Raw genomic sequence first — 27734 nt, 5'->3', positions numbered from 1 at the left:
TTAATATCTTATAAACAATCCTTTCATGAGAAAAATCATCGTGAAACGAAATCAAAACATTGAATATTTAATGCATTTCGGGATCTCTTTTCACTTTGATCATAGCATTGTCATCTTTGAAACCATAAGAAAAAAGGGTTTATTAATAGATTCTAAATTTTAAACTGGAAATCCCTGCATTCCCAATATCAAGATGTTCATTCATCCTTGTTTATGTCTTTTTCAGTCTGTAAGTAAAAGTAGCAAATTTCGAGAAAGTGTGCCACGATTTCTTCATGCAATTTTTAAGTGAGTTATATTATGGGCGGAAAGTTTCTTTTCATATGTCCTCGTGGAGCAACAGTAGCGCGTCTGACTCCACATCAGAAAGTTGCGTGTTCAAATCATGTCAAGGTCAAAATACTTTTTCATAACTTAACCCATGTCTGGATTAAAATTGAAGCTGTGTTGCTATCTGTCAGCACAGTGTCTAAAAAAGTGTCTTTTAGTTGAATGTTATAGATTAATATCTTATAAACAATTCTTTCATGAGAAAAATCATCGGGGAACAAAATCAAAACATTGAATATTTAAGCACGTCGGGATCTCCTTTCACTTTGATCATAGCATTGTCATCTTTGAATCCATAAGAAAAAAGGGTTCATAACTAGATTCTAAATTTTAAACAGGAAAACCCTGCAATCCCAATATCAAGATGTTCATTCGTCCTTGTTTATGTCATTTTCAGTCTAAAAGCAAAAGTAGCAAATTTCGAGAAGGTTTGTGCGATTTCTTCATACATTTTTCATGTGAATTATGGGCAAGAAGTTTCTTTTCATATGATCTTGTGGTGCAACGGTAGAACGTCTTACTCCAGGTCAGAAGTTTGCGTGTTCAAATCACGCCAGGGTCAAGCAACTTTTTCATTACTTAACCCATGTCTGGATTAAAATTTAAACTGTGTTGCTATCTGTCAGCGCAGTGTCTAAAAAAGTGTCTTTTAGTTGAATGTTATAGATTAATATCTTATAAACAATTCTTTCATGAGAAAAATCATCGTGAAACGAAATCAAAACATTGAATATTTAATGTATTTCGGGATCTCTTTTCACTTTGATCATAGCATTGTCATCTTTGAAACCATAAGAAAAAAAGGTTCATTAATAGATTCTAAATTTTAAAATGGAAATCCCTGCTTTCCCAATATCAAGATGTTCATTCGTCCTTGTTTATGTCTTTTTCAGTCTGTAAGTAAAAGTAGCAAATTTCGAGAAGGTGTGCCACGATTTCTTCATGCAATTTTTAAGTGAGTTATATTATGGGCGGAAAGTTTCTTTTCATATGACCTCATGGCGCAAGGGTAGCGCTTCTGACTCCAGATCAGAAGGTTGCATGTTCAAATCATGGCGGGGTCAAAAAAACTTATTCATAACTTAACCCATGTCTGGATTAAAATTGAAGCTATGTGTATGAAAAATGTCTTTTAGTTGAATGTTATAAATTAATATCTTATAAACAATTATTTGATGAGAAAAATCATTGGGAAGCGAAATCAAAACGTAGAATATTTAAGGCACGTTGGGATCTCTTTTCACTTTGATCATAGCATTGTCATCTTTGAATCCATAAGAAAAAAGGGTTCTTTACTAGACTCTAAATTTTAAACTGGAAAACCCTCCATTCCCAATACCAAGATATTCATTCGTCCTTGTTTATGTCTTTTTCAGTCTGTTAGTAAAAGTAGCAAATTTCGAGAAAGTGTGCCACGTTTTCTTCATGCAATTTTTAAGTGAGTTATATTATGGACGGAAAGTTACTTTTCATATGACCTCGTGGAGCAACTGTAGCGCCTCTGACTCCAGATCAGAAGGTTGTGTGATCGAAATCAAAATACTTTTTCATAACTTAACCCATGTCTGGATTAAATTTGAAGCTGTGTTGCTATCTGTCAGCACAGTGTCTGAAAAAGTGTCTTTTAGTTGAATGTTATAGATTAATATCTCATAAACAATTATTTGAAGAGAAAAATAATCAGGAAGCAAAATCAAAACATTGAACATTTAAGGCACGTCGGGATCTCCTTTCACTTTGATCATAGCATTGTCATCTTTGAATCCATAAGAAAAAAGGGTTCTTTACTAAACTCTAAATTTTAAACTGGAAAACCCTCCATTCTCAATATCAAGATATTCATTCGTCCTTGTTTATGTCATTTTCAGTCTGTGAGCAAAAGTAACAAATTTCGAGAAGGTTTGCGCGATTTCTTCATACACTTTTCATGTGAATTATGGGCGGAAAGCTTCTTTTCGTATGATCTTGTGGTGCAACGGTAGCGCGTCTGACTCTAGATCAGAAGTTTTCGTGTTCAAATCACGCCAGGGTCAAGCAACTTATTCATTACTTAACGATGTCTGGATTAAAATTGAAACTGTGTTGCTATCTGTCAGCGCAGTGTCTAAAAAAGTGTCTTTTAGTTGAATGTTATAGATTAATATCTTATAAACAATTCTTTCATGAGAAAAATCATCGTGAAACAAAATCAAAACATTGAATATTTAATGCATTTCGGGATCTCTTTTCACTTTGATCATAGCATTGTAATCTTTGAAACCATAAGAAAAAAGGGTTCATTAATAGATTCTAAATTTTAAACTGGAAATCCCTGCATTCCTAATATCAAGATGTTCATTCATCCTTGTTAATGTCTTTTTCAGTCTGTAAGTAAAAGTAGCAAATTTCGAGAAAGTGTGCCACGATTTCTTCATGCAATTTTTAAGTGAGTTATATTATGGGCGGAAAGTTTCTTTTCATATGACCTCATGGAGCAACTGTAGTGCGTCTGACTCCAGATCAGAAGGTTGCGTGTTCAAATCATGTGAAGATCAAAATACTTTTTCATAACTTAACCCATGTCTGGATTAAAATTGAAGCTGTGTTGCTTTCTGTCAGCAAAGTGTCTGAAAAAGTGTCTTTTAGTTGAATGTTATAGATTAATATCTCATAAACAATTATTTGATGAGAGAAATAACCAGGAAGCGAAATCAAAACATTGAATATTTAAGGCACGTTGGGATATCTTTTCACTTTGATCATAGCATTGTCATCTTTGAATCCATAAGAAAAAAGGGTTCTTTACTAGACTCTAAATTTTAAACTGGAAAACCCTCCATTCCCAATACCAAGATATTCATTCGTCCTTGTTTATGTCTTTTTCAGTCTGTTAGTAAAAGTAGCAAATTTCGAGGTTTGCCACGATTTCTTCATGCACTTTTTAAGTGAATTATGGGCGGAAAGTTTCTTTCCGTATGATCTTGTGGTGCAACAGTGACGCGTCTGACTACAGATCAGAAGGTTGCGTGTTCAAATCACGCCAGGGTCAAGCAACTTTTTCATTACTTAACCCATGTCTGGATTAAAATTGAAACTGTGTTGCTATCTGTCAGCGCAGTGTCTAAAAAAGTGTCTTTTAGTTGAATGTTATATATTAATATCTTATAAACAATTCTTTCATGAGAAAAATCATCGTGAAACAAAATCAAAACATTGAATATTTAATGCATTTCGGGATCTGTTTTCACTTTGATCATAGCATTGTCATCTTTGAAACCATAAGAAAAAAGGGTTCATTAATAGATTCTAAATTTTAAAATGGAAATCCCTGTATTCCCAATATCAAGATGTTCATTCGTCCTTGTTTATGTCTTTTTCAGTCTGTAAGTAAAAGTAGCAAATTTCGAGAAGGTGTGCCACGATTTCTTCATGCAATTTTTAAGTGAGTTATATTATGGGCGGAAAGTTTCTTTTCATATGACCTCGTGGCGCAAGGGTAGCGCGTCTGACTCCAGATCATAAGGTTGCATGTTCAAATCACGTCGAGGTCATAGAAACTTATTCATAACTTAACCCATGTCTGGATTAAAATTGAAGTTGTGTTGCTATGTGTATGAAAAATGTCTTTTAGTTGAATGTTATAAATTAATATCTTATAAACAATTATTTGATGAGAAAAATCATAGGGAAGCGAAATCAAAACGTTGCATATTTAAGGCACGTTGGGATCTCTTTTCACTTTGATCATAGCATTGTCATCTTTGAATCCATAAGAAAAAAGGGTTCTTTACTAGACTCTAAATTTTAAACTGGAAAACCCTCCATTCCCAATACCAAGATATTTATTCGTCCTTGTTTATGTCTTTTTCAGTCTGTTAGTAAAAGTAGCAAATTTTGAAGTGTGCCACGATTTCTTCATGCACTTTTTAAGTGAATTATGGGCAGAAAGTTTCTTTCCGTATGATCTTGTGGTGCAACAGTGACATGTCTGACTCCAGATCAGAAGGTTGCATGTTCAAATCACGCCAGGGTCAAGCAACTATTTCATTACTTAACCCATGTCTGGATTAAAATTGAAACTGTGTTGCTATCTGTCAGAGCAGTGTCTAAAAACGTGTCTTTTAGTTGAATGTTATAGATTAATATCTTATAAACAATTCTTTCATGAGAAAAATCATCGTGAAACGAAATCAAAACATTGAATATTTAATGCATTTCGGGATCTCTTTTCACTTTGATCATAGCATTGTCATCTTTGAAACCATAAGAAAAAAGGGTTTATTAATAGATTCTAAATTTTAAACTGGAAATCCCTGCATTCCCAATATCAAGATGTTCATTCATCCTTGTTTATGTCTTTTTCAGTCTGTAAGTAAAAGTAGCAAATTTCGAGAAAGTGTGCCACGTTTTCTTCATGCAATTTTTAAGTGAGTTATATTATGGACGGAAAGTTTCCTTTCGCATGACCTCGTGGAGCAACTGTAGCGCGTATGACTCTAGATCAGAAGGTTGCGTGTTCAAATCATATCAAGGTCAAAATAATTTTTCATAACTTAACCCATGTCTGGATTAAAATTGAGGCTGTGTTGCTATCTGTCAGCACAGTGTCTGAAAAAGTGTCTTTTAGTTGAATGTTATAGATTAATATCTCATAAACAATTATTTGATGAGAAAAATAATCAGGAAGCAAAATCAAAACATTGAACATTTAAGGCACGTCGGGATCTCCTATCACTTTGATCATAGCATTGTCATCTTTGAATCCATAAGAAAAAAGGGTTCTTTACTAAACTCTAAATTTTAAACTGGAAAACCCTCCATTCCCAATATCAAGATATTCATTCGTCCTTGTTTATGTCATTTTCAGTCTGTGAGCAAAAGTAACAAATTTCGAGAAGGTTTGCGCGATTTCTTCATACACTTTTCATGTGAATTATAGTCGGAAAGCTTCTTTTCGTATGATCTTGTGGTGCAACGGTAGCACGTCTGACTCTAGATCAGAAGTTTTCATGTTCAAATCACGCCAGGGTCAAGCAAATTTTTCATTACTTAACCCATGTCTGGATTAAAATTGAAACTGTGTTGCTATCTGTCAGCGCAGTGTCTAAAAAAATATCTTTTAGTTGAATGTTATAGATTAATATCTTATAAACAATTCTTTGATGAGAAAAATCATCGTGAAACGAAATCAAAACATTGAATATTTAATGCATTTCGGGATCTCTTTTCACTTTGATCATAGCATTGTCATCTTTGAAACCATAAGAAAAAAGGGTTCATTAATAGATTCTAAATTTTAAACTGGAAATCCCTGCATTCCCAATATCAAGATGTTCATTCGTCCTTGTTTATGTCTTTTTCAGTCTGTAAGTAAAAGTAGCAAATTTCGAGAATGTGTGCCACGATTTCTTCATGCACTTTTCATGTGAATTATGGACGGAAAGCTTCTTTTTGTATGATCTTGTGGCACAATGGTAGCACATCTGACTCCAGCTCAGAAGGTTGAGTGTACAAATGATGCCAAGGTCAAGCAAATTTTTCATAACTTAACCCATGTCTGGAGTAAAATTGAAACTATGTTGTTATCTGTCAGCGCAGTGTCTAGAAAAGTGTCTTTTAATTGAATGTTATAGATTAATATCTTATAAACAATTCTTTGATGAGAAAAATCATCGTGAAACGAAATCAAAACATTAAATATTTAATGCACTTCGGGATCTCTTTTCACTTTGGTCATAGCATTGTCATCTTTGAAACCATAAGAAAAAAGGGTTCATTACTAGATTCTAAGTTTTAAACTAGAAATCCCTGCATTCCCAATATCAAGATGTTCATTCATCCTTGTTTATGTCTTTTTCAGTCTGTAAGTAAAAGTAGCAAATTTCGAGAATGTGTACCACGATTTCTTCATGCACTTTTTAAGTGAGTTATATTATGGGCGGAAAGTTTCTTTTCATATGATTTCGTGATGCAACGGTAGCGCGTCTGATTCCAGATCTGAAGGTTGCGTGTTCAAATCATATCGGGATCCAAAAATTTTTCATAACCTAACCGATGTCTGGATTAAAATTGAAGCTGTGTTGCTATCTGTCAGCACAGTGTCTGAAAAAGTGTCTTTTAGTTGAATGTTATGAATTATTATCTTATAAACAATTATTTGATGAGAAAAATCATAGGGAAGCCAAATCAAAACATTGAATATTTAAGGCACGTTGGGATCTCTTTTCACTTTGATCATAGCATTGTCATCTTTAAATCCATAAGAAAAAAGGGTTCTTTACTAGACTCTGAATGTTAAACTGGAAAACCCTGCATTCCCAGTATCAAGATGTTCATTCGTCCTTGTTTATGTCATTTTCAGTCTGTGAGTAAAAGTAGCAAATTTCGAGAGGGCGTGCCACGATTTCTTCATGCACTTTTTAAGTGAGTTACATTATGGGCAGAAAGCTTCTTTTCATATGACCTCGTGGCGCAACAGTAGCGTGTCTGGCTCCAGATCAGAAGGTTGTGTTATCAAATCACGTCGAGGTCAAGAAAATTTTTCATAACTTAACCCATGTCTGGATTAAAATTGAAGCTGTGTTGCTATCTGTCAGCACAGTGTCTGAAAAAGTGTCTTTTAGTTGAATGTTATAGATTAATATCTCATAAACAATTATTTTAAGAGAAAAATAATCAGGAAGCGAAATCAAAACATTGAATATTTAAGGCACGTTGGGATCTGTTTTCACTTTGATCATAGCATTTTCATCTTTGAATCCATAAGAAAAAAGGGTTCTTTACTAGACTCTGAATTTTAAACTGGAAAACCCTGCATTCCCAATATCAAGATGTTCATTCATCCTTGTTTATGTGTTTTTCAGTCTGTGAGTAAAAGCAGCAAATTTCGAAAGGGTGTGCCACGATTTCTTCATGCACTTTTTACGTGAGTTATATTATGGGCGGAAAGTTACTTTTCATATGACCTCGAGGTGCAACTGTAGCGCGTCTGACTCCATATCAGAAAATTGCATTTTCAAATCATGTTGGGGTCAAAAAACTTTTTCATAACTTAACCCATGTCTGGATTAAAATTGAAGCTGTGTTGTTATCTGTCAGCACAGTGTCTAAAAAAGTGTTTTTTAGTTGAATGTTATAGATTAATATCTTACAAACAATTCTTTGATGAGAAAAATCTTCGGGAAACGAAATCAAAACATTGAATATTTAAGGCACACCGGGATTTCCTTTCACTTTGATCATAGCATTGTCATCTTTGAATCCATAAGAAAAAAGGGTTCTTTACTAGAGATGAGCGTTGTTCTACTCGAACTGTTCGCCAATCTCAAATTCGAGCTGTTTTGGGCGGTGTTCGAGCCGTTCGGCGAACACGAACAATTTGAGAAAAATTCGGCTGTTCGAGGTTATGTTCGATAACTGTTCGTGCACCAAAATCATAACTGGATTTTTTCTCAGTAATGATGAAAATTAATGTTAATACGCAGTTTGAGTGTACAGCGGGGTGGGGGGAGGGGCAGGGGATGGATATCTGCAGGAACAATGAAGATCTCCATTTTTTTTTCTCTTTCCCGCATTTCCAGTGGGGAGGTGCAATCTGTCAGCCTATCAGCAGCGCACACACGGAGCGAAGTGCTTTTTTTCACACAAGCAAGGGCATGTGTCATTGGCAGTGTATGTCACATGTCCTTGCCCTATAAGACCAAGCCATTTTCCCCGTCGCCACCATTTTCTCACTGCTGCAGCTGCGTGTTAGACGGCACCGCTGTTGCTGTGTGCGCTATACCTTGTTAATTTCAAGCCAATTTTCGCACAAATATACAGATAGCTTGGGAGTAGGGAATAGTTGTGATTGCGGTCCTTTTAAGGACTAGGTTACAGCATTTCCTACGACTTTTATCTGGCAGGTCTGTGCTCTTAAATAGATAGGTTGTGGGAGTAAAGACTATTTGTAATTGGAGTCCTTTTCAGGACTAGGTTACATCAGTTCCTATCAGTTTTTGCCAGGCAGGTCTGTGCCAGTGCTGTGCAAGTTTTTTTCACAGCATTTGGCTGAATCTAGCAAAGCTAATCCTTTTTGGCCTATTGCAGAGTGTGTTAGTCAGTGGAGTAGCCTATCTGTGTTGCAAGATATACCACCTGTGAATAGAATACCAATTTTTTTACTGCACCTAGTGAAGTAAAATCTTTTGGGCATAGCATCATTCTATTAGTCCATCTATACTGACCTCCATCAGGTTGCAAACTGAATCTAATTTTTTTCTGCATCTAGCTCTGAAAAAATATTTGGCCTTCTAGCAGTGTGTCGGACTTTCTCTATTAGTCAATCTATACTGACCTCCATCAGGTTGCAAATTCAAAATAATTTTTATCTGCATCTACAGTACCTCTGAAAAAATATTTGGGCTTCTAGCTGTGTGTGGGACTTGTTGTATTAGTCCATCTATTCTGACCTCCATCAGGTTGCAAACTGAATATATTTTTTTCTGCATCTACCTCTGAAAAAATATTGGGCTTCTAGCTGTGTGTGGGACTTGTTGTATTAGTCCATCTATACTGACCTCCATCAGGTTGCAAACTGAATATATTTTTTTCTGCATCTACCTCTGAAAAAATATTGGGCTTCTAGCTGTGTGTGGGACTTGTTGTATTAGTCCATCTATACTGACCTCCATCAGGTTGCAAACTGAATATAATTTTTTTCTGCATCTAGCTCTGAAAAAATATTTGGCCTTCTAGTAGTGTGTCGGACTTTCTCTATTAGTCCATCTATACTGACCTCCATCAGGTTGCAAATTCAAAATAATTTTTATCTGCATCTACAGTACCTCTGAAAAAATATTTGGGCTTCTAGCTGTGTGTGGGACTTGTTGTATTAGTCCATCTATACTGACCTCCATCAGGTTGCAAACTGAATATATTTTTTTCTGCATCTACCTCTGAAAAAATATTGGGCTTCTAGCTGTGTGTGGGACTTGTTGTATTAGTCCATCTATACTGACCTCCATCAGGTTGCAAACTGAATATATTTTTTTCTGCATCTACCTCTGAAAAAATATTGGGCTTCTAGCTGTGTGTGGGACTTGTTGTATTAGTCCATCTATACTGACCTCCATCAGGTTGCAAACTGAATATAATTTTTTTCTGCATCTAGCTCTGAAAAAATATTTGGCCTTCTAGTAGTGTGTCGGACTTTCTCTATTAGTCCATCTATACTGACCTCCATCAGGTTGCAAATTCAAAATAATTTTTATCTGCATCTAAAGTACCTCTGAAAAAATATTTGGGCTTCTAGCTGTGTGTGGGACTTGTTGTATTACTCCATCTATACTGACCTCCATCAGGTTGCAAACTGAATATATTTTTTTCTGCATCTACCTCTGAAAAAATATTGGGCTTCTAGCTGTGTGTGGGACTTGTTGTATTAGTCCATCTATACTGACCTCCATCAGGTTGCAAACTGAATATATTTTTTTCTGCATCTACCTCTGAAAAAATATTGGGCTTCTAGCTGTGTGTGGGACTTGTTGTATTAGTCCATCTATACTGACCTCCATCAGGTTGCAAACTGAATATAATTTTTTTCTGCATCTAGCTCTGAAAAAATATTTAGCCTTCTAGTAGTGTGTCGGACTTTCTCTATTAGTCCATCTATACTGACCTCCATCAGGTTGCAAATTAAAAATAATTTTCATCTGCATCTACAGTACCTCTGAAAAAATATTTGGCCTTCTAGCAGTGTGTCGGACTTTCTCTATTAGTCCATCTATACTGACCTCCATCAGGTTGCAAATTCAAAATAATTTTTATCTGCATCTACAGTACCTCTGAAAAAATATTTGGGCTTCTAGCTGTGTGTGGGACTTGTTGTATTAGTCCATCTACTCTGACCTCCATCAGGTTGCAAACTGAATATATTTTTTTCTGTATCTACCTCTGAAAAAATATTGGGCTTCTAGCTGTGTGTGGGTCTTGTTCTATTAATCCATCTATACAGACCTCCATCAGGTTGCAAACTGAATATAATTTTTTTCTGCATCTAGCTCTGAAAAAATATTTGGCCTTCTAGCAGTGTGTCGGACTTTCTCTATTAGTCCATCTATACTGACCTCCATCAGGTTGCAAATTCAAAATAATTTTTATTTGCATCTACAGTACCTCAGAAAAAATATTTGGGCTTCTAGCTGTGTGTGGGACTTGTTGTATTAGTCCATCTATACTGACCTCCATCAGGTTGCAAACTGAATATATTTTATTCTGCATCTACATCTGAAAAAATATTGGGCTTCTAGCTGTGTGTGGGACTTGTTGTATTAGTCCATCTATACTGACCTCCATCAGGTTGCAAACTGAATATATTTTTTTCTGCATCTACCTCTGAAAAAATATTGGGCTTCTAGCTTTGTGTGGGACTTGTTGTATTAGTCCATCTATACTGACCTCCATCAGGTTGCAAACTGAATATATTTTTTTCTGCATCTGCCTCTGAAAAAATATTGGGCTTCTAGCTGTGTGTGGGACTTGTTGTATTAGTCCATCTATACTGACCTCCATCAGGTTGCAAATTGAATATAATTTTTTTCTGCATCTAACCCAGCCAATTGTTTTGGCCTAATACCACAGTTTGGCCACTCAGCTCTGCTCGGTTACCATCCATTGTTTTTTTGTGCAAACAACTCCAGAGTTGTGAATTAGTTAACCACCAAAATGAGTGGAAAAAGGCCTGCTGCTGGTGGAAAGGGGAATAGGCGTGTTGGGAAGGGGAAAAAAGGTTGTGTCTGTGGGGTAGGTGTTAAAGCAACAGTAACATCTGCAGAAGAAAGACCATCTTCCAGCCAAACTAAAATGTCTACTTCTTTTAGCGGACAATGTGATAAGATCCCTTTCTTACGGCCACGCCAATCGCTACAAATTCCAGATGAGGCACAAAAACAGCAGGTGCTTCAACGGATATCAAGTGCTCCTTTAAGTGGGCTCTCCTCCACATCAACTTCAACATCACAAATACTCCAGTCCTCAAAGGTGTCACCCAAATCGCACTTGCTTCCTCACAGCTACCAAATCTCCAGCTGCCCGTCTGAGTATGAGGTAGAACAGATGGTAGAGTCTGCAGAGCTGTTTACTCATACTATAGCCTGGGAATCAGAGGTCGACTCCAGCGCTTCTGTGAATCCAGACGAGGAAATGATCTGCACTGATGCCCAGAATCTTTATGAGTCGGATCCAGGACCAGACGCAGAAGGTTCTGACCATAATGTAGACCCTCATTCCCAAACTGTAACTCCTGTTGGTGGAGACAATGAGGAAGACGATGATAAGACTCAAATACCTGATTGGAGCGACAACTTTAGTTTTTTGTCAGGGCAGGAACAGGTTGGCTCTGAGGACGACGGGTGTGATAACACAAAGGGTGATGATGATGAGGTTGGAGATCCCACTTACTGTCAACCCACAGTCAGCCAAGAGATGAGGTCAGCAGAGGAGGTGGAGGAAGATGCTAGTGACGACGAGGTCAGGTTGCGCCTTCCTGGACAGAGACGTAGTACTGGAAGCACGTCAACAACTGCATCCTCAAACACAACTCTGCCTCTCACCACAAGTCGTGGTGGCTCTTCAGGTCGCATGGGTGCTAAGCCTTGCATAGCCTGGGCATTTTTTCAGATCGATAAAGATGACCCAACTCATGTTATCTGTAACATTTGTCAGCAAAAGCTAAGTAGAGGCCAAAAAATACATAGTTTGAGTACTTCATGCATGAATCGGCACATGGACATGAAGCATAAGTTGCAGTGGGAAGCTCAGTGTGATACAATGCGGCCTAGCCGGCCGGGCCAACCACCGTCTGCCATATCTTGTGCATCCGCGGCCTCTTCATCCTCTGTGACTGGGGGGACAGCAGTCACACCTGTTTTGGGGCGCAGACCTGCCACCTCTTTACCCGCAACAGCCAGCGTGATTGTCAGGTCATCATTTTCTTTGGAGGTGGTAACACCAGCTGGTGTTGAGCGCTGTCCGACATCGATAGCACCACTTTTGGATCAAGGCAACCTAACATGTCCGCCTGCATCTTCCTCACAGACCGGCAGTTTGCCGGGGACACCCTTATCAACCCCGTCTAAGCACAATAGCCAGCCCTCGGTCCCTCAGATGTGGACAAGTAAAAGACCATTTCCTCCTAGCCATGAGAAATCTAAGAGGTTGAATTTCACCATCTGCAAAGCTCTTGGCTACAGAAATGCTGCCTTTCCGCCTGGTGGACACAGAGGATTTTCGAGACCTAATGTCCGTCGCAGTGCCCCAGTACCAGATGCCCAGTCGGCACTACTTCTCAAAGAAAGGTGTGCCTGCGCTCCACCAGCATGTCGCACACAACATCACCGCTTCTTTGAGAAACTCTGTGTGTGACAGGGTGCATTTCACCACAGACACTTGGACGAGTAGGCATGGACAGGGGCGTTACATGTCGCTGACTGGGCACTGGGTAACTATGGTGACAGCAGGACAAGGGGCTGCTGTCCAAGTCTTGCCATCCCCACGAGTTGTACGTAAATCCTCTTTATGTCAAAGTTCCTCCACTGCTTCTGCCTCCTCAACCTCCTCTCGGTCTTCCACCTGCACCCAAAGCCTGTCTGGTCATGCCACAAGCTTTCTAACTGCGCAGAAGGGATCCTGCACACCTCCTTACTATGCTGGCAGTAGGGCTCAACGTCATCAGGCGGTTTTTACTTTGAAATGTCTGGGAAATGTGAGTCACACAGCTGAGGAGTTGTGGTCAGCTCTGGAGAACCAATTTCATGAATGGTTGTCTCCACTGGACCTGAAACCAGGGAAGGCCATGTGCGACAATGCTGCAAACCTGGGTGCGGCCCTTCGCCGGGGCAATGTCACACACGTGCCTTGTATGGCTCACGTGTTGAACCTGGTTGTCCAGCAATTTTTAGCCCACTATCCCAGACTAGATGGCCTTCTGCAGAGTGCACGGTCGCTGTGTGCTCACTTCCGCCGTTCGCATCCCGCAGCTCAGTGACTTACATCTCTACAGAAGTCGTTGGGCCTGCCACTTCACCGGCAAAAATGCAATGTGCCTACCCGGTGGAATTCAACTCTGCACATGTTGCAGCGACTGTGGCAGCACCGACAAGCCCTGGTGCAATACGTTCTGACGTATAGCCTGGGCTAACGAGATTCAGAGGTGGGGCAAATCACGCTGGAGGAGTGGTCTCAGAACAGGGACCTATGCACCCTTCTGCACAGTTTTGAAATGGCGACGAAGATGTTTAGTGCTGACGATGCCATTATCAGCATGACTATTCCGGTGATTTACATGCTGGAGCACATGTTAAACAGAATTCGGAGTCAGGTGGTGGCACAAGAGGAGGTGGAGGAAGTAGAGGAGGAGGAGTTGTATGCGGAAGGGCTAACATCTGCAAGGTCCAGACGGTCGGCAGCACCAAGGCGGCAGGCATGTGAGGGTGGGGGAGATGGTTTTACCAGGGCGCATGGTTGCAGCCAAACTAGTGAGGAAGGTGCAGGAGCCCAGGAAGAAGTGGAGGACGAACTGATGGAAGACTCATCAGATGAGGGAGACCTTGATCACATTTCTGTTGTGCGAGGTTGGGGGGAGAGGACAGAGGAAGGAAGCATGATTGTTACCTCGCCACCAACACAACAGGGACTTGGTGCTCCTGGATGCGCAACACACATGAGTGCCTTCTTGCTGCACTACCTGCAACATGACCCTCGAATTGTGAGAATTAGAAATAATCCTGACTACTGGGTTGCCACACTGTTAGATCCCCGGTACAGAAGTAAATTTGCAGAAATTATTCCTGCCATAGAAAGGGATGCACGCATGCAGGAGTATCAGCAGAGACTGTTGCAGAATCTTACATGTGCTTTTCCACAAAATACCAGTGGTGCACGAAGTGAATCTCACAGTTCCAACTTGCCAACCGTGGGACCGTCAAGTGTTCAGCACTCAAACCGTAACAGAACCACAGTATCTGCTGGTAACATCAATTTTGCGGAATAATTTCACCACTTTTTTAGCCCATCCTTTGCAAGGCCACAGGAGACAAGAAGTCTGACACATAGTCAACACCTAGAGACGATGGTACAGGAGTATCTCCAAGTAAACATTGAAGCCACGACTGTGTCACTGGACCCTTGCTCTTTTTGGGCTTCCAATCTGGATAAATGGCCGGAGCTAGCCACTTACTCCTTGGAGATCTTGTCATGCCCCGCAGCCAGCGTTCTGTCTGAACGTGTGTTCAGCGCTGCTGGTGGTGTGCTGACAGATAAGCGCACGCGGCTCTCCACTGATAATGTAGACAGACTCACGTTCATAAAGATGAACAAATCATGGATCCGAAACGACTTTTCTACCCCTGTGTCATCCTGGGGAGAGTAAAAGCTTGATGATTGGTTAAAATCACCCTACCAACCGTTTCAAGCTTTCAAATTACTAATCATGTTTATCTGTATCTTGACTGGAAAATAATTTGGGCTTTGTAGCAGTGTGCAGCACTGATCCTATTAGGCCAGCTATAATAAGCTCCACCAGATTTAAAATTAAAAATAATTTTTAGCTGCATCTAGCCCGGAAAATAATTTTGGGGCTCCGAGATGCGCAATACACATAAGTGCCTTCTTGCTGCACTACCTGCAGCATGACCCTCATATTGTCAGAATTCGAAGTAATTATGACTACTGGGTTGCCACACTCTTAGATCCCCCAAACTTTTCGATCAACCTTTTCATTTTAATAAAGACCAAAAAAATGGTCATTTTTGAAATTATAAGCATTAGCAGGTTGTTAGAAACTGAAATCAAACAGTTTTCAACTCAAAACTTTATTGTAGGTGATGTTACATTTTCACATAGGACCCCTTGTTCGAAAGGAGCTTCTGAACTCTCTCGTCCATTGAATTTGTCAGGTTTTGGATGGTTTCTGCTTCAATTGTTTTGCATGAGGACAGAATACCCTCCCAGAGCTGTTGCTTAGATGTGAACTGCCTCCCGCAATCATAGACACTCCTTTTAATGATGCTCCAAAGGTTCGGAATGGGGTAGAGGTCAGGGGAGCATGGGGGTCACACCATAAGTTTGTCCCCTTTTATGCCCATATCAGCCAGAGATGCAGATGTTTTATGTGCAGCATGAGATGGTGCATTATCATGCAGAAAAATGATCTTGCTGTGAAATACACGGTTCTTCTTCTTGAACCATGGCAGGAAGTGCTGTTTGAGAAAATCCACATACATTATGGAGTTCATCTTTAGCGCCTTCAGGGATCCTAAAGGGGCCGACAATCTCTCTCCCCATGATTCCAGCCCAAAACATTACTCCACCTCCTCCTTGTTGGCGCTGTAGCCGTGTTTGCGTGGGGTGTCCATCAACCAGCCATCCTCCACTCCATCCATCTGGACCATCGAGCGCTGCACGGCACTCATCCGTGAACAAAACAGTTTTGAAATCAGTCTTCATGTAATGTTTGGCCCACTGGAGCCGTTTCTGCTTGTGGGAAGTGGATAGAGGAGGTCGACAGGATGGCGTATGCACAGCTGCAAACTTCTGAAGGACCCTGCATCTTGTTGTTCGGGGGACGTTGGAGGCACCAGCAGCTTCAAAAACTTGTCTGCTGCTATGACAAGGCTTTCTTGCCGCTGCTCTTTTAACCTGACGTAATTGCCTGTAGGAAAGAGTCCTCAATTTGCCCTTATCAGCACGCACACGTGTGTACTGTGAATCAGCTACATACTTCTTGATTGCCAAGACACTTCATCCTGATCATCGCACAATGTTGATTGTAGTCATGCCTTGACCTAAACACTCCACAATTTGTTGCTTCTCAGCAGCCGACACATCCTTTTTCTTTCCCATTTTGGCAGAAAATGTAGGCTGCTTAATAATGTGAGAGAGCCTTCTTAAGTAGTCTTGCCTTTCATTGGACACACCTGCCAAACTAATAAGCACAGGTGTCTGCAATTGCTTACAGTGATATAAAGAGCCCTGACACACATCACCATCAATGAGTTTAACTGACAAACAAACAAATTCTTCCCTTATCACTCCTAAACACTTTTTGCATAATAATTTGGAACGCAGTGTACATGTGCTTTTTCCACAAAACACCAGTGGTTCACGTAGTGAATCTTACAGTTCTAACTTGCCAACCGTGGTCCTTATGGAATTGTTCAATAAAGGGCCCAAAATTAAGATAACATAGATGGGAGAGGTCTCTATGAATAGGAATTCCTAAGTATTTGATACCCTGTGAGGGCCAGGCAAAGGGAAAGTTGGACTGGATGGAATCCTATATGGATTTGGGGAGGGAGACATCGAGGGCCTCAGACTTCGCTGCATTGATTTTAAAATTTTACCATGTAACAAAGTGATCTATTTCAGCCATAACAGCAGGGATGGATATATGTGATTGAGTGATATATACTAGGACATCATCAGCAAATAGAGAGCACTTGTACTCGGTGCCTCCCACCTCAATCCACCTAATATTGGGGTTATGGCGAATTGATGAGTGCAGGTGCTCCGTCACTAGGATGTATAAGAGAGGGGACAGAGGACATCCCTGCCTTGTCCCATTGGTGATTGTGAAAGGTGATGAAAATGTTCTGACGCACCCCCTGGGCCTTGGGACACCCGGAGCCGGACCCTTTTTGGTGGATGCTGGTGGTTGTAGTCTTCGTGGCGGCGACCTGGTTCCGTGGCTCAGGGCGGTCAAACCAGTGGCGGAACTATTTATGTGGTTTTGATGTTTAAATGTCCGACTACGCCACCCGTGGATTGCGGTCAGAGTGAACCGCCGCTACAGGGCAGACCGCTGAGGCTGGTGTTGTGGGTGCAGCAGAGCGTAGCATAACTCCCCACGGGAGGAGTATAGCCTCAGGGCAGTGTATGCGGAGGATGGGGGTGATGGTGCAGGGCAGCAGCAGTAACGACACGGAGTCAGTGATGCAGTCCAGGGCCTTTACTCACAGTTCTTATTATCCAGACCACGTCTGCAGGTAACGGCTGCCCACGTCGTACTGTGCTCACCAGGTGAGGGGCTCAGACAACTCCCAGATAACTTTGGAGCACTTCACAGGACCCCCTTTGTGTGTCCTTTGTCTGGCCTTTCTTACCAACACTTCTGTCCGGCTGCCTCGGGCCTCCTCTTGGTAAACTTGGCGCCAGTTTCCCTGACCCTATGTGGTGCCTTCCTAGCGGGTGTAGCGAAGGGCTGCGCCACATAAAATGTCAGAGCCTCCGGTTTCTAGCTGAGGGTCGTTTCCTGCCTCCACTAGTACGGGGACCGGTCTCCCCCTTTGGCCTGACCCTTCCACGCAGGTGGATTCGGGCGTGCGGTGGCGACCCGCCCGTTCGCACCCCTGGGATCCCTTCATTCCTCGTTCCTGGAGCCTTCTCCGCTCCTCTTCCTTCCTTCTCCCTCTTCCCGGCCTGGGCCTCTGTTACTAGGCCCGCCTCCGGAGCAGAGCTCATGCAGAGCCCCTGCTCCCTGCCACTTCTGCTCAGACTTCTCTGCACTGAACTAAGATGGTGCCCACCTTTTATACTCCCTTCTCAATGCACCCAGGAACTGCTTCCTCCCTGCTCCTGCACTACAGGGTTCCCCTTCCTCAGTGTTCCCTCCCCCCACTCCAGAGAGGGACAGGGACTGTCATGCCCATCTCAGGGGCATATTGGTCGCCCTGCCCCACGGCAATGTGGTGTAATGCATGCAGGTGTCGGGTCCTGATCCACACTCCATCCTTACCTGAGAGTGAGATATCACACCTCTGGGTGAGGTGCAATACGTCTGTAGCAACCGAGCCCTCAGGGTGCTACAGTTCCATTTATCTTCAGCCTAGGTGACGTATTGCGATACAGGGCCGTGATTTTGGCTATAAAAGGGTCCCCTAGACCCCTACCCCAAGCTTTTTAAGAGAATCATATATGGCGTGCCAGGAGACTCTATGGAATGCTTTCTCAGCATCCAACGAGAGTATCTAATTACAAATTTTTAACTGCATCTAGCCCAGGAAATACTTTGTGCCTAGTAGCAGTGTCTGCTAGTCAGCGGATTATCCCGCTGTTAAGCAAGCTACACCACCTGTAGTTTAGACACTTAATTGTTTCAAAGGAAATGCTTCGGGACCACGGGATACTTAGTGAAGAGCATCAGGAGGCACCCCAAGGCATAGGGGCTGGGACTGGCAGTAGGATGCCTTGCAGTGGACAGCCGAGCTCGATCCTTATAAAAGCTTTTTAACTGCAGCAGCTTTAGTGGACGCTACTGGAGCTGGAATTACCGCGGCTGCTGGCATGAGACTTGCCCTCCAATAGATCCTTGTAAATGGATTTAAAGTGTATTCATTCAAATTAGAGAGACAATTTAAATTAAAAAGCTTAGAGCTGCCTCCACCATAGGGGGGCTCGCTCGACCCACCAGCGGACAGGCACCAGTATTGGGAGAGGGGGGCTGGCCGTCAAGGTTCACCGCGGCTCTGGCACAAACCCGGCGACACGGAGGTGGCACGGGCAGGAGCGGACTGTCCGTGTCGGCTTCTCACTTTTTGGATTTTAGAAGGGCATGACATGCCTATATCTGTGTCTCCCCCTCCTTTTACTCCTCCACCTCTTTTATTTTCGCATGACTATATGTACTTGTCACTTTTCCATGTGTTAGTTATGTCTTCTGAGCAGTTTGTCAGCTTTTGGACACCTTTGAAGGTGTTTTCTATGTGTTTCTATGTGTTTTTGTTTGCCTGCCATTGGTTTTAACGGTGTTCGAAGGTGTTCAACGAACAGTTCGGCGAACACACGGGTGTTCGACGAACCGAACCGAACTCGAACACTACGGGGGTGGCTCAACACTATTCTTTACTAGATTCTAATTTTTAAACAGGAGAACCCTGCATTCCCAATATCAAGATGTTCATTCGTCCTTGTTTATGTCATTTTCAGCAAAAGTAGCAAATTTCAAGATTTGCGCGATTTCTTCATACAGTTTTTATGTGAATTATGGGCGGAAAGTTTCTTTGCATGTCATCTTGTGGTGCAATGGTAGCGCATCTGACTCCATACCAGAAGATTGCGTGTTCAAATCACGTAGGGGTCAGAAAAGTTTTTCATAACTTAACCCATGTCTGGATTAAAATTTAAACTGTGTTGCTATCTGTCAGCGCAGTGTCTTAAAAAGAGTCTTTTAGTTGATTGTTATAGATTAATATCTTACAAACAATTCTTTGATGAGAAAAATCATCGGGAAACGAAATCAAATCATTGAATATTTAATGCACTTCGGGATCTCTTTTCACTTTGATCATAGCATTGTCATCTTTGAAACCATAAGAAAAAAGTGTTCATTACAAGATTCTAAATTTTAAATTAATATCAAGATGTTCATTCGTCCTTGTTTATGTCTTTTTCAGCCTGTAAGTAAAAGTAGCAAATTTCGAGAAGTTGTGCCATGATTTCTTCATGCACTTTTCATGTGAATTATGGGCAGAAAGTTTCTTATCATATGATGTCATGGCTCAACGGTAGCACATCTGACTCCAGATCGGAAGGTTGTGTGTTCAAATTACGTCAAGGTCAAAAAAATTTTTCAAAACTTAACCCATGTCTGGATTAAAACTGAAATTGGAAATTATGTGGCTATCAGTCAGCGCAGTGTCTAAAAAAGAGTATTTTAGTTAAAATGTTATAGATTAATATAATATCAACAATACTTTGATGAGAAAAATCATCGGGAAACAAAATTAAAACATTGAATATTTAAGGCACGTCGGGGATCACCTTTCACTTTGATCATAGCATTGTCATCTTTGAATCCATAAGAAAAAAGGGTTCATTACTAGATTCTAAATTTTAAACTGGAAAACCCTGCATTCCCAATATCAAGATATTCATTCGTCCTTGTTTATGTCATTTTCAGTCTGTAAGTAAAACTAGCAAATTTCGAAAAGGTGTGCCACGATTTCTTCATGCACTTTTTACGTGAGTTATATTATGGGCGGAAAGTTACTTTTCATATGACCTCGAGGTTCAACTGTAGCGTGTCTGACTCCATATCAGAAAATTGCGTGTTCAAATCATATCGGGGTCAAAAAACTTTTTCATAACTTAACCCATGTCTGGATTAAAATTGAAGCTGTGTTGTTATCTGTCATCACAGTGTCTAAAAATGTGTCTTTTAGTTGAATGTTATAGATTAATATCTTACAAACAATTCTTTGATGAGGAAAATCATCGGGAAACGAAATCAAAAGATTGAATATTTAAGGCACACCGGGATCTCCTTTCACTTTGATCATAGCATTGTCATCTTTGAATCCATAAGAAAAAAGGGTTCTTAACTAGATTCTAAATTTTAAACTGGAAAACCCTGCATTCCCAATATCAAGATGTTCATTCGTTCTTGTTTATGTCATTTTCTGTCTATGAGCAAAAGCAGCAAATTTCGAGATTTGCGCGATTTCTTCATACACTTTTCATGTGAATTATGGGTGGAAAGTTTATTTTCATTTCGTTTTGTGGTGCACCGGTAGCGCATCTGACTTCTGATGAAAAAATTGCGTGTTTAAATCACGTCGGGTTCAGAAAACTTTTTTATAACTTAACACATGTCTGGATTAAAATTTAAACTGTGTTGCTATCTGTCAGCTCAGTGTCTAAAAAAGTGTCTTTTAGTTGATTGTTATAGATTAATATCTTATAAACAATTCTTTGATGAGAAAAATCATCGGGAAAAGAAATCAAAACATTGAATATTTAATGCACTTCGGGATCTCTTTTCACTTTGATCATAGCATTGTCATCTTTGAAACCATAAGAAAAAAGAGTTCATTACTAGATTCTAAATTTTAAACTGGAAATCCCTGCATTCCCAATATCAAGATGTTCATTCGTCCTTGTTTATGTCTTTTTCATTCTGTGAGTAAAAGTAGCAAATTTCGAGAAGGTGTGCCACGATTTCTTCATGCACTTTTTAAGTGAGTTATATTATGGGCGGAAAGTTACTTTTCTTATGACCTCGTGGCGCCACGGTAGCACGTCTGACTCATGATCAGAAGGTTGCGTGTTCAAATCATATTGGGGTCAAAAAAAATTTTCATAACTTAACCCATGTCTGGATTAAAATTGAAGCTGTGTTGCTATCTGTCAGCACAGTGTCTAAAAAAGTGTCATTTAGTTGAATGTTATAGATTAATATTTTACAAACAATTCTTTGTTGAGAAAAATCATCGGGAAACAAAATCAAAACATTGAATATTTAAGGCACGTCGGGATCTCCTTTCACTTTGATCATAGCATTGTCATCTTTGAATCCATAAGAAAAAAGGGTTCTTTACTAGATTCTAAATTTTAAACAGGAAAACCCTGCATTCCCAATATCAAGATGTTCATTCGTCCTTGTTTATGTATTTTTCAGTCTGTAAGTAAAAGTAGCAAATTTCGAGAAAGTGTTCCACGATTTTTTAATGCACTTTTTAAGTCAGTTATATTATGGGCGGAAAGTTACTTTTCATATGACCTCATGGCGCAATGGTAGCGTGTCTGACTCCAGATCAGAAAGTTGCGTGTTCAAATCATGTCGGAGACAAAAAACTTTTTCATAACTTAACCCATGTCTGGATTAAAATTGAAACTGTGTTGCTATCTGTCAGCACAGTGTCTGAAAAATTGTATTTTATTTGAATGTTATAGATTAATATCTTATAAACAATTATTTGATGAGAAAAATGATCATGAAGCGAAATCAAAACATTGAATATTTGAGGCACGTTGGGATCTCCTTTCACTTTGATCACAGCATTGTCATCTTTGAATCCATAAGAAAACAGGGTTTTTACTAGATTCTAAATTTTAAACTGGAAAACCCTGCATTCCCAATATCAAGATGTTCATTCATCCTTGTTTATGTCTTTTTCAGTCTGTAAGTAAAAGTATCAAATTTCAAGGTGTGCCACGATTTCTTCATGCACTTTTTAAGTGAGTTATATTATGGGCGGAAAATTATTTTTCTTATGATCTCGTGGCGCAACGGTAGCGCTTCTGACTCCAGCTCAGAAGGTTGCGTGTTCAAATCAAGTCAGGGGTCAAAAAATCTTTTTTCATAACTTAACCCATGTCTGGATTAAAATTGAAGCTGTGTTGCTATCTGTCAGCACAGTGTCTAAAAAAGTGTCTTTTAGTTGAATGTTATAGATTAATATCTTACAAACAATTCTTTGATGAAAAAAATCATCGGGAAACAAAATCAAAACATTGAATATTTAAGTCACGTCGGGATCTCCTTTCACTTTTATCATAGCATTGTCATCTTTGAATCCATAAGAAAAAAGGGTTCATTACTAGAGTCTGAATTTTAAACAGGAAAACCCTGCATTCCCAATATCAAGATGTTCATTTGTCCTTCTTTATGTCATTTTCAGTCTGTGAGCAAAAGTAGCAAATTTCCAGAAGCTTTGCGCGATTTGTTCATACAGTTTTCATGTGAATAATGGGCGGAAAGTTGCTTTTTCTATGATCTTGTGGTGCAACGGTAGCGCGTCTGACTTCAGATCAGAATGTTGCGTGTTTAAATCATGCCAGGGTTAAGCAACTATTTCATTACTTAGCACATGTCTGGATTAAAATTGAAACTGTGTTGCTATCTGTCAGCGCAGTGTATAAAAAAGTGTCTTTTAGTTGAATGTTATAGATTAATATCTTATAAACAATTCTTTGATGAGAAAAATCATCGTGCAACGAAATCAAAACATTGAATATTTAATGCATTTCGGGATCTCTTTTCAGTTTGATCATAGCATTGTCTTCTTTGAAACCATAAGAAAAAAGGGTTCATTACTAGATTCTAAATTTTAAACTGGAAATCTCTGCATTCCCAATATCTAGATGTTCATTCGTCCTTGTTTATGTCTTTTTCAGTCTGTAAGTAAAAGTAGCAAATTTCGAGAAGGTGTGCCACGATTTCTTCAGGCACTTTTTAAGTGAGTTACATTATGGGCGGAAAGTTTCTTGTTATAACACCTTGTGGTGCAACGGTAGTGCATCTGACTCCAAATCAGAAGGTTGTGTGTTCAAATCACGTTGGGGTCAAAAAATTTTTCATAACTTAACCCATATCTGGATTAAAATTACAGCTGTGTTGCTGTCTGTCAGCACAGTGTCTGAAAAAGTATCTTTTAGTTGAATGCTATAAATTAATATCTTACAAACAATTCTTTGATGAGAAAAATAGAAAACACCTTCAAAGGTGTCCAAAAGCTGACAAACTGCTCAGAAGACATAACTAACACATGGAAAAGTGACAAGTACATATAGTCATGCGAAAATAAAAGAGGTGGAGGAGTAAAAGGAGGGGGAGACACAGATATAGGCATGTCATGCCCTTCTAAAATCCAAAAAGTGAGAAGCCGACACGGACAGTCCGCTCCTGCCCGTGCCACCTCCGTGTCGCCGGGTTTGTGCCAGAGCCGCGGTGAACCCTGACGGCCAGCCCCCCTCTCCCAATACTGGTGCCTGTCCTCTGGTGGGTCGAGCGAGCCCCCCTGTGGTGGAGGCAGCTCTAAGCTTTTTAATTTAAATTGTCTCTCTAATTTGAATGAATACACTTTAAAACCATTTACAAGGATCTATTGGAGGGCAATTCTCATGCCAGCAGCCACGTAATTCCAGCTCCAGTAGCGTCCACTAAAGCTGCTGCAGTTAAAAAGCTTTTATAAGGATCGAGCTCGGCTGTCCACCGCAAGGCATCCTACTGCCAGTCCCAGCCCCTATGCCTTGGGGTGCCTCCTGATGCTCTTCACTGAGTATCCCGTGGTCCCGAAGCATTTCCTTTGAAAAAATTAAGTGTCCAAACTACAGGTGGTGTAGCTTGCTTAACAGCCAGGATAATCCGCTGACTAGCAGACACTGCTACTAGGCACAAAGTATTTCCTGGGCTAGATGCAGTTAAAAATTTGTAATTAGATACTCTCGTTGGATGCTGAGAAAGCATTCCATAGAGTCTCCTGGCACGCCATATATGATTCTCTTAAAAATCTTGGGGTAGGGGTCCAGGGGACCCTTTTATAGCCAAAATCACGGCCCTGTATCGCAATACGTCACCTAGGCTGAAGATAAATGGAACTGTAGCACCCTGAGGGCTCGGTTGCTACAGAGGTATTGCATCTCACCCAGAGGTGTGATATCTCACTCTCAGGTAAGGATGTAGTGTGGATCAGGACCCGACACCTGCATGCATTACACCACATTGCCGTGGGGCAGGGCGACCCATATGCCCCTGAGATGGGCACTACAGTCCCTGTCCCTGGCTGGAGTGGGGGGAGGGAACACTGAGGAAGGGGAACCCTGTAGTGCAGGAGCAGGGAGGAAGCAGTTCCTGGGTGCATTGAGAAGGGAGTATAAAAGGTGGGCACCATCTTAGTTCAGTGCAGAGAAGTCTGAGCAGAAGTGGCAGGGAGCAGGGGCTCTGCATGAGCTCTGCTCCGGAGGCGGGCCTAGTAACAGAGGCCCAGGCCTGGAAGAGGGAGAAGGAAGGAAGAGGAGCGGAGAAGGCTCCAGGAACGAGGAACGAAGGGATCCCAGGGGTGTGGACGGGCGATTCGCCACAGCACGCCCGAATCCACCTACGTGGAGGGGTCAGGCCAAAGGGGGAGACCGGTCCCCAAAACTAGTGGAGGCAGGAAACGACCCTCAGCTAGAAACAGGAGGCTGTGACATTTTATGTGGCGCAGCCCCTCGCTACACCCGCTAGGAAGGCACCACATAGGGTCAGGGAAACTGGCGCCAAGTTTACCAAGAGGAGGCCCGAGGCAGCCGGACAGAAGGGTTGGTAAGAAAGGCCAGACAAAGGACACACAAAGGAGGTCCTGTGGAGCGCTCCAAAGTTATCTGGGAGTTGTCTGAGCCCCTCACCTGGTGAGCACAGTACGACGTGGGCAGCCGTTGCCTGCAGATGTGGTCTGGATAATAAGAACTGTGAGTAAAGGCCCTGGACTGCATCACTGACTCCGTGTCGTTACTGCTGCTGCCCTGCACCATCACCCCCATCCTCCGCATACACTGCCCTGAGGCTATACTCCTCCCGTGGGGAGTTATGCTACGCTCTGCTGCACCCACAACACCAGCCTCAGCGGTCTGCCCTGCAGCGGCGGTTCAATCTGACCGCAATCCACGGGTGGCGTAGTCGGACATTTAAACATCAAAACCACATAAATAGTTCCGCCACTGGTTTGACCACCCTGAGCCATGGAACAGGGTCGCCGCCACGAAGACTACAACCACCAGCATCCACCAAAAAGGGTCCGGCTCCGGGTGTCCCAAGGCCCAGGGGGTGCATTAGAACATTTTCATCACCTTTCACAATCACCAATGTGAGAAGGCAGGGATGTCCTCTGTCCCCTCTCTTATACATCCTAGTGACGGAGCACCTGCTCTCATCAATTCGCCATAACCCCAATATTAGGTGGATTGAGGTGGGAGGCACCGAGTACAAGTGCTCTCTATTTGCTGATGATGTCCTAGTATATATCACTCAATCACATATATACATCCATGCTGTTATGGCTGAAATAGATCACTTTGTTACATGGTCAAATTTTAAAATCAATGCAGCGAAGTCTGAGGCCCTCGATGTCTCCCTCCCCAAATCCATATAGGATTCCATCCAGTCCAACTTTCCCTTTGCCTGGCCCTCACAGGGTATCAAATACTTAGGAATTCCTATTCATAGAGACCTCTCCCATCTATGTTATCTTAATTTTGGGCCCTTTATTGAACAAATCCATACAGACCACGGTTGGCAAGTTAGAACTGTAAGATTCACTACATGAACCACTGGTGTTTTGTGGAAAAGCACATGTACACTGTGTTCCAAATTATTATGCAAAAAGTGTTTAGGAGTGATAAGGGAAGAATTTGTTTGTTTGTCAGTTAAACTCATTGATGGTGATGTGTGTCAGGGCTCTTTATATCACTGTAAGCAATTGCAGACACCTGTGCTAATTAGTTTGGCAGGTGTGTCCAATGAAAGGCAAGACTACTTAAGAAGGCTGTCTCACATTATTAAGCAGCCTACATTTTCTGCCAAAATGGGAAAGAAAAAGGATGTGTCGGCTGCTGAGAAGCAACAAATTGTGGAGTGTTTAGGTCAAGGCATAACTACAATCAACATTGTGCGATGATCAGGATGAAGTGTCTTGGCAATCAAGAAGTATGTAGCTGATTCACAGTACACACGTGTGCGTGCTGATAAGGGCAAATTGAGGACTCTTTCCTACAGGCAATTACGTCAGGTTGAAAGAGCAGCGGCAAAAAAGCCTTGTCATAGCAGCAGACAAGTTTTTGAAGCTGCTGGTGCCTCCAAAGTCCCCCGAACAATAAGATGCAGGGTCCTTCAGAGGTTTGCAGCTGTGCATACGCCATCCTGTCGACCTCCTCTATCCACTTCACACAAGCAGAAACGGCTCCAGTGGGCCAAACATTACATGAAGACTGATTTCAAAACTGTTTTGTTCACGGATGAGTGGCGTGCAGCGCTCGATGGTCCAGATGAATGGAGTGGAGGATGGCTGGTTGATGGACACCCCACGCAAACACGGCTACAGCGCCAACACGGAGGAGGTGGAGTAATGTTTTGGGCAGGAATCATGGGGAGAGAGATTGTCGGCCCCTTTAGGATCCCTGAAGGCGCTAAAGATGAACTCCATAATGTATGTGGATTTTCTCAAACAGCACTTCCTGCCATGGTTCAAGAAGAAGAACCGTGTATTTCACAGCAAGATCATTTTTTTGCATGATAATGCACCATCTCATGCTGCACATAAAACATCTGCATCTCTGGCTGATATGGGCATAAAAGGGGACAAACTTATGGTGTGACCCCCATGCTCCCCTGACCTCTACCCCATTCAGAACCTTTGGAGCATCATTAAAAGGAGTGTCTATGATGGCGGGAGGCAGTTCACATCAAAGGAACAGCTCTGGGAGGGTATTGTGTCCTCATGCAAAACAATTGAAGCAGAAACCATCCAAAACCTGACAAATTCAATGGACGAGAGAGTTCAGAAGCTCCTATCGAACAAGGGGTCCTATGTGAAAATTTAACATCACCTAGAATAAAGTTTTGAGTTGAAAACTGTTTGATTTCAGTTTCTAACAACCTGCTAATGCTTATAATTTCAAAAATGACCATTTTTTTGGTCTTTTTTAAAATGAAAAGGTTGATCGAAAAGTTTGGGGGATCTAAGAGTGTGGCAACCCAGTAGTCATGATTACTTCGAATTCTGACAATATGAGGGTCATGCTGCAGGTAGTGCAGCAAGAAGGCACTTATGTGTCTTGCGCATCTCGGAGCCCCAAAATTATTTTCCGGGCTAGATGCAGCTAAAAATTATTATTAATTTTAAATCTGGTGAAGC

At 41.3% G+C, this 27734-nt stretch overlaps 2 non-coding genes across 2 annotated transcripts; both read left to right on the top strand.

Annotated features, from left to right (window-relative positions):
* Positions 1–1322: 1322 nt before the first annotated feature.
* Positions 1323–1394, top strand: TRNAW-CCA (transfer RNA tryptophan (anticodon CCA)). Its single transcript has one exon. It is a non-coding gene; the product is annotated as a tRNA-Trp (tRNA).
* Positions 1395–3788: 2394 nt separating this feature from the next.
* Positions 3789–3860, top strand: TRNAW-CCA (transfer RNA tryptophan (anticodon CCA)). Its single transcript has one exon. It is a non-coding gene; the product is annotated as a tRNA-Trp (tRNA).
* Positions 3861–27734: the final 23874 nt, after the last annotated feature.

The sequence above is a fragment of the Phyllobates terribilis genome, unplaced genomic scaffold (assembly GCF_046119375.1).
Source record: "Phyllobates terribilis strain yellow unplaced genomic scaffold, ASM4611937v1 Scaffold_11__3_contigs__length_659146591, whole genome shotgun sequence".
Classification (NCBI taxonomy): domain Eukaryota; kingdom Metazoa; phylum Chordata; class Amphibia; order Anura; family Dendrobatidae; genus Phyllobates; species Phyllobates terribilis.
Note: the sequence above shows the minus strand (reverse complement) of the source record. Positions and strands in the feature narration are given on the sequence as shown.